Source organism: Eptatretus burgeri, chromosome 3 (genome assembly GCF_056783735.1).
Source record: "Eptatretus burgeri isolate ZD-2024b chromosome 3, Ebu_testis_v1, whole genome shotgun sequence".
Classification (NCBI taxonomy): Eukaryota; Metazoa; Chordata; class Myxini; order Myxiniformes; family Myxinidae; genus Eptatretus; species Eptatretus burgeri.
In genome coordinates, this window is record NC_140963.1 from 89,757,224 (window position 1) to 89,765,167 (window position 7,944).

At 46.8% G+C, this 7,944-nt stretch overlaps 1 protein-coding gene across 5 annotated transcripts in view; it reads right to left on the reverse strand.

The window, feature by feature from the left end:
* SKIC3 (SKI3 subunit of superkiller complex) overlaps positions 1 to 4,185 on the reverse strand; it is a 119,447-nt gene extending 115,262 nt beyond the window's left edge. The window contains exon 1 of one of the 5 annotated variants that reach the window (XM_085874432.1): positions 4,045 to 4,185. The gene's annotated coding sequence lies outside the window, so the exon portion shown is untranslated. The other 4 variants (XM_085874433.1, XM_085874434.1, XM_085874436.1 and 1 more) reach the window with 4 other exon arrangements.
* Positions 4,186 to 7,944: the final 3,759 nt, after the last annotated feature.

Sequence of the window (7,944 nt, forward strand, 5' to 3'; positions counted from 1 at the left end):
GATTGCCGAGCGGTCTGTCATCGTGGCCGAGTGGTTGCCGACGAGGGCTCTGCAGACGGTCATGGTTGGAGTAGTCTGCGGTCCTTTGGAGGGCAAGTCTGGTGACCGAGCAGCCAGGGTCGTGGGCCGTGGGTTCAAGTCCCACTGTGGTGGTTCGGGTTGGTGTGACCGCACGAGGCGGAACAGGTACCCCGGCACGGCCCCACCGACAAAAGACCCATGGGTCCATTTCTGTGTGTGTATATGTGTGTATGTGTGTGTGTGTGTGTGTGTGTGTGTGTGTGTGTGTGTGTGTGTGTGTGTGTGTGTGTGTGTGTGTGTGTGTGTGTGTGTGTGTGTGTGTGTGTGTGTGTGTGTGTGTGTGTGTGTGTCCGTGGGCCCCATCTTTTGGTAGGATTGTCAAGTGCTTTTGCTCATTGTACATTGCCTGCCTTTTATTCGTGATAACTCTGCTCTGTGTTCCCCTCCCCGATTATTCTTTGTAAAATAAACCCCTGTTAAATGTCCCAGCTCGTTACCTTCGCATTCTGCGAAAGGTTATGTTTTAGTAGGTGTGTATTTATTTATTTGTAATCTTGTGATTCGCATAACTCAAAAAGTATTAAACCGAATTGCATGAAATTAGGTGGGATGATTGGTTATTAGCCAGGAAGCATTTGATTAGATTTTGGGATCGTTCAGGTCAAAGGTCAAGGTCAAGGTCAAGGTCACGAAAAGCTCAAAATCGTCTTTTTACGATAACACGGTCAATTTTTATTCAATTTGCATGCAACTAACGCCAAAATGTTCAGAATTCAACATCTCATCTTGTGATATGCAATATGACACAATGACGCCCATACTCTTGTTACCGGTTAGGGGTCAAAGGTCAGGGGGGTCACGACCTTGAAAAATATGCGGTTTTTGTCATAACGCGGTCAATTATTGTCCGCTTTACATGAACCCAGCACCAAAATGTTCAGAATTTAATGCCCAATCTTGTGACACAATGACGTCATAACACATGTCACCGGTTGGGGTAAAATGTCAGGGGGGGGGGTCACGCCCTTGAAAAATATGCGGTTTGCGGCATAACTCAGTCAATTCTGATTCGATTTGCATGAAACCAGCATCAAACAAGATTACCTTCTCTTGTTGAAACGTTGTATTCACCAAGCTTGCGAGTGAAGACTCGCCAAAACGACGCGAGTTGATTGTTGTTTAGTCCGTAGCCCCCGAAAGTCGGGGGGGGTCATGACATTATAGATATGTGGTTTGTGTCATAAGACCATTCATATGAAACCAGTTCCCCACACTCATACCAAGAACAAAAAAAGTAGTGGCGGCGAAGGGATGCGCTCTATGAGTTCCCGTTCTAGTTTTCTGTGCTTTCCTCCATAGGCCAAGCATGGTATGTATTGAGAATTAGTCAGGCCATTCATGCCGATAATTGTTCATTTGGTCCGGCGCGGCTTTGGTAACTTCTGCTCGGTTACGCCGGATCCGAGTCAGTGATAGCGACTCGTTTCGGACAAAGTCGGTCGAGGGTGTGGTTTTCCCCGGTAGTTGGACGACGTGGGTATTTAGGTATATTGAAATTAGGCAATTAACCCTACCCCACGCCGTCAAAATATTGGTGACCACGGTCCACTAAGGGACCCGTGAACTCTCAGACTTATCCAAGAGTCGCGACCTAAATTCCGGGTGCTCGGTGGGAGACGACTCCACTGCTCTACCTCATGGTCGTTTATTGCCACCGAACCCTGGCCCACAACAATATATCATAGGTCACATGGTTTGGCATATTGGAATTACCCTAAAACCTATAAAAAAAAATACACCACTCAAAAGAAGTCCTGGTGAGGGTCTGCAATCTCCGATTGCTCTTTCTTGTTTACTTATTTTATTACTTACACACCATTGAAGATGACATCATCCCTACTCTTTGGATAGCATTGGTGCTACCGAAGTAGTTCCTTGGAACGGGTTATACTGTTGGGGGCCGAGGTCCGGTGGCGATAAACAACCATGAGGTGGAGCAGTAGAGCCGTCTCCCACCGAACACCCAGAATTTAGGTCGTGACCCTTGGATAACTCCAAAGGTCACGGTCCCTCAGCGGACCGTGGACGCCAATATTTCAACTGCATGGCGTAGGGTTAATCGTCTCGATCTCCAATATACCTAAATAACTACGGTCTAGCTACCGGGGAAACCACACCCTCAGCCGACTGTCTGATCTGAGTCGCAGGTAACGACTCGGATTCGGCGTAACTGAGTGGAGTTACCAGAGCCACGCCAGTCCCAATGACAACTTACGGCACCAACGGCTTTACTATTTCTCAAACCCGCACGGTACTGGGTCAATGAAAGAAAACACGAACAACGAACTGGAACATTTAACACGGGGGTTTATTTTACAATAGGCAATAATCGGGAAGGGAAACAGAGCAGAGTTATCATGAATAAAGAAATGTAATGTACAATGAACAAGGCGCTTAACGATTCCACTTACAGACGGGGCCTGCACGCACGCACGCACACACACGAAACTGGAACCCGTGGGTCTTTATTCGGTGGAGCCGGGCCGGGATACCTTCCCGCCTCGTGCGGACACACAGACTCCAAACCACCACGGTGGGACTCGAACCCACGACACAGAGTCCATGGCCCACGTCCCTGGCAGCTCGGCCGCCACTACCACGAGAAGCTACCACAAAGGGCCGCAGGCGATGACCGAGACCCAGCCACCACGACCGCAGACGAAGCCAATCGCCACCAAGACGGCAGACGCTCTGCAGTCGCCACGATCACTGCTCTACTCTCTTGAGGTGGGAGCGGTTTCTTTCCTCGCCACTCGCCTCCTGATTGGACGGTTCCATTGCGCGATCCGCTGGCCGTCCCTCATTGGAGCCCCACGGTAGGCGGGGCAACTCCCACCTTTCTGGGGCAGAGTCGGATCTGAGGCGATGGAGGCTCCGCCCACGCCTTCAGCCAAAAACACGTGGGCAATGGTGACCGGGTTGAGTCAGGGACGATGCCGTTGTTGTTGTTGTTGCTGTACATGTAATAAACATGACTATAAAATAACTCACAGCGCACACACAAAATTCCCACCAGACAGAAGGAGGGATTCTAACTATAAACACATACTCATCGAAATAACTAAGCTCCGGGGACTGCTGTCTGTCTGTGTGCAAATGGATTCCACATTCGTAACAACACTGGGTGGTTCGCCATTGCCTTTCCAGTGCACACCATGACAAACTCTAAAATCAAGACCAAAACATCAGGCAAGCTGTCCGTCATATTTGGAGTGAAAAACAAACGGCTGCGTCGTCACAGGTACGTCACAACCTGTGTTGTCTGCGATGAAAGTGCGCACGGAGGAGCACGTATATGCATGTGCATGGCTGCTCGGCACAGCTCAAAATATTCCACTCACTCCTCGGCACGTCCACCATCGCTGTGTGAAGGAAGCATAAAATAAAGCACATCGAGGAGGACTGGAATCACACGTCAAACGGACCGAGTCAGGGCAAACATGATCCCACTCCGACGGTCGTTAATGAGCCAGCTGGGTTCTTACAGTCCAGTAGTGACGTGTGGTGATATTTCACCAGACTCGGTGTTTTAATGCTCAGTGTCCGATCCGAGTCAACCCCCCCCCCCCCCGGCCGAGTCGGACCAGACTTCATCGATGTTCAGCATTTAAAACGATCAAGCACGGTTAAGCAGCCATAGGTTGGCAATCACCAACGCGGGTTTCGATGGGCCGAACGACCTGTTGTGTTGAAGTTCCTTGTGAGTTGTGAGGGAATGTTTTCTGTTCACGTGACACTTCTACACAAACCAACTGGACTTCGTGCGGCTCACAATGAGAATCCCGAAACCTTCGTACGTTAACAGTTGAACTTCAGTAAATATGGAGTGATCGAGATTTGAAATACGCGACTTTATTTATTTATTAGTATTGCGCTGCTTTGATTTATGAGGAATCTCGAATTGCTAAATTAAGCGTAAACCAATGTCGGCAAAATCAACGCGCCGCCCGAACTGCCACTCACCGGTCCGACACGATGTGGACGTTTCGATTAATTCGTCACCAATTCTATCTTTTGTATCGTTAAGTTTTACTCTGACTTTCAGTAACTACTACAAGGTGAATACAACTCAACGTTTCGATGCAACGTTTAAATTTGTTTTTATAGAATAAAACGAAACGTGGAAGTGGATGGAAGTCAGCCAGCCTCGTTGTATAGAACTATGGCTATACACCACGATTTTTGGAAGTACTTTCTGTATTCCCTTCGTGTTCGGTGGGGGTGTCCAAGCCTGGTTGTTGGCTTCGCAGTGAGGGTGGCTGATTTGGGATACTTGAGTACTGAGTTCGAGTCCTGTTTTTGCGATAAATTAATACCAGGTGGGGTTGACTCAGCCTGTCATCCTGAGGAGGTCAGAAAAATGAGTACCAGTGCACTGGTAATAGGGACACTGCATCAGCGGCACAGCCGCGTCCCTAGCCAATGATGCATCCGGCAGCCACAAGGCTGCACTCGAAAGAGAGAAGTGTTATCCCATTACCAATCAGCTTGCTATCGCTTGCCAAGCCAGACGTTCTTTATCAACCCTTTCGTTGGAGTGCTTACTTGAGTGCTCAAGCCACTTGGCGAGCGCTCGACAACCGAAAAATGAGAGTTCATTGGACACGAAACGCCGCAGTGTTCAGGTGTATATACAGTACGTCATTATTAATAAAATTATGATTTAAAGATCGTAAAAAAAAATCTGGAAGTTTACCCACGGAAGCAGTCTTTTACACCACCCCCTTCACCGCCCTTATACACGACCCATATAAACCACCTTTATACACCGCCCTATGCACCACCATTATACACGACCAATATAAACCACCTTTACACACCGCCCTGTACACCACCATTATACACGACCCATATAAACCACCTTTATACACCGCCCTATACACCACCATTATACACGACCCATATAAACCACCTTTACACACCGCCCTATACACCACCATTATACACGACCCATATAAACCACCTTTATACACCGCCCTATACACCACCTTTATACACCGCCCTATACACCACCTTTATACACGACCCATATAAACCACCTTTATACACCACCCTGTACACCACCCATAGAAACCACCTTTACACACCGGCCTATACACCACCATTATACACGACCCATATAAACCACCTTTACACACCGCCCTGTACACCACCTTTATACACGACCCATATAAACCACCTTTATACACCGCCCTATGCACCACCTTTATACACCACCCATATAAACCACTTTTATACACCGCCCTATGCACCACCTTTATACACGACCCATATAAACCACCTTTACACACCGCCCTATACACGACCTATATAAACCACCTTTATACACCGCCCTATACACCACCTTTATACACGACCCATATAAACCACCTTTACACACCGCCCTATACACGACCTATAGAAACCACCTTTATACACCGCCCTGTACACCACCTTTATACACCACCCATATAAACCACCTTTATACACCGCCCTATGCACCACCTTTATACACTTCCCTGAAAACCACCTTAGCACACCGCCCGATGCAACCTTTATACACTTCCCTTATAAACCACCTTAATACACCGCCCTATGCACCACCTTTATACACTTCCCTTATAAACCACCTTTACACACCGCCCGATGCAACCTTTATACACTTCCCTTATAAACCACCTTAATACACCGCCCTATACACCACCATTATACACGACCCATGTAAACCACCTTTATACACCACCCATATAAACCACCTTTATACACCACCCATATAAACCACCTTTATACACCGCCCTATGTACCACCTTAATACACTTCCCTTATAAACCACCTTTACACACCGCCCGATGCACCACCTTTATACACTTCCCTTATAAACCACCTTTACACACCGCCCTATACACCACCATTATACACGACCTATATAAACCACCTTTACACACCGCCCGATACACCACCATTATACACGACCTATATAAACCACCTTTACACACCGCCTTATACACCACCTTTATACACGACCCATGTAAACCACCTTTATACACCGCCCTATACACCACCATTATACACGACCCATATAAACCACCTTTATACACCGCCCTATACACCACCATTATACACGACCCATATAAACCACCTTTATACACCGCCCTATACACCACCATTATACACGACCCATATAAACCACCTTTATACACCGCCCTATACACCACCTTTATAGACGACCCATATAAACCACCTTTTCACACCGCCCTATACACCACCATTATACACGAGCCATATAAACCACCTTTACACACCGCCCTATACACCACCATTATACACGACCCATATAAACCACCTTTATACACCGCCCTATACACCACCTTTATACACTTCCCTTATAAACCACCTTTACACACCGCCCTATACACCACCATTATACACGACCCATATAAACCACCTTTATACACCACCCTGTACACCACCTTTATACACCACCCATATAAACCACCTTTATACACCGCCCTATACACCACCCTTATACACCGCCCTATACACCACCTTTATACACCGCCCTATACACGACCTTTATACACCGCCCTATGCACCACCTTTATACACTTCCCTTATAAACCACCTTTATACACCGCCCTATACACCACCATTATACACGACCCATATAAACCACCTTTATACACCACCCTGCACACCACCTTTATACACCACCCATATAAACCACCTTTATACACCGCCCTATGCACCACCTTTATGCACTTCCCTTATAAACCACCTTTATACACCGCCCTATACATCACCATTATACACGACCCATATAAACCACCTTTATACACCGCCCTATACACCACCTTTATACACTTCCCTTATAAACCACCTTTACACACCGCCCTATACACCACCATTATACACGACCCATATAAACCACCTTTATACACCACCCTGTACACCACCTTTATACACAACCCATATAAACCACCTTTATACACCGCCCTATACACCACCTTTATACACTTCCCTTATAAACCACCTTTACACACCGCCCTATACACCACCATTATACACGACCCATATAAACCACCTTTATACACCACCCTGTACACCACCTTTATACACCACCCATATAAACCACCTTTATACACCGCCCTATACACCACCTTTATACACCGCCCTATACACCACCTTTATACACCGCCCTATACACCACCTTTATACACCGCCCTATGCACCACCTTTATACACTTCCCTTATAAACCACCTTTATACACCGCCCTATACACCACCATTATACACGACCCATATAAACCACCTTTATACACCACCCTGCACAGCACCTTTATACACCACCCATATAAACCACCTTTATACACCGCCCTATGCACCACCTTTATGCACTTCCCTTATAAACCACCTTTATACACCGCCCTATACATCACCATTATACACGACCCATATAAACCACCTTTATACACCGCCCTATACACCACCTTTATACACTTCCCTTATAAACCACCTTTATACACCGCCCTATACACCACCATTATACACGACCCATATAAACCACCTTTATACACCACCCTGTACACCACCTTTATACACAACCCATATAAACCACCTTTATACACCGCCCTATGCACCACCTTTATACACTTCCCTTATAAACCACCTTTATACACCACCCTAAGCATTACCTTTATACACCACCCTAAACACCACTCTGTACACCACCTTTACACACAACCATATAATCCACCTTTATGGAACCCAAATACACCACCCTACACACCACCCTTGTACACCACTCTTACACACCAACCTAATACACCACCATATAAACCACCTTTACACACAACCATATAAACCACCTTTATACACCACCCGAAA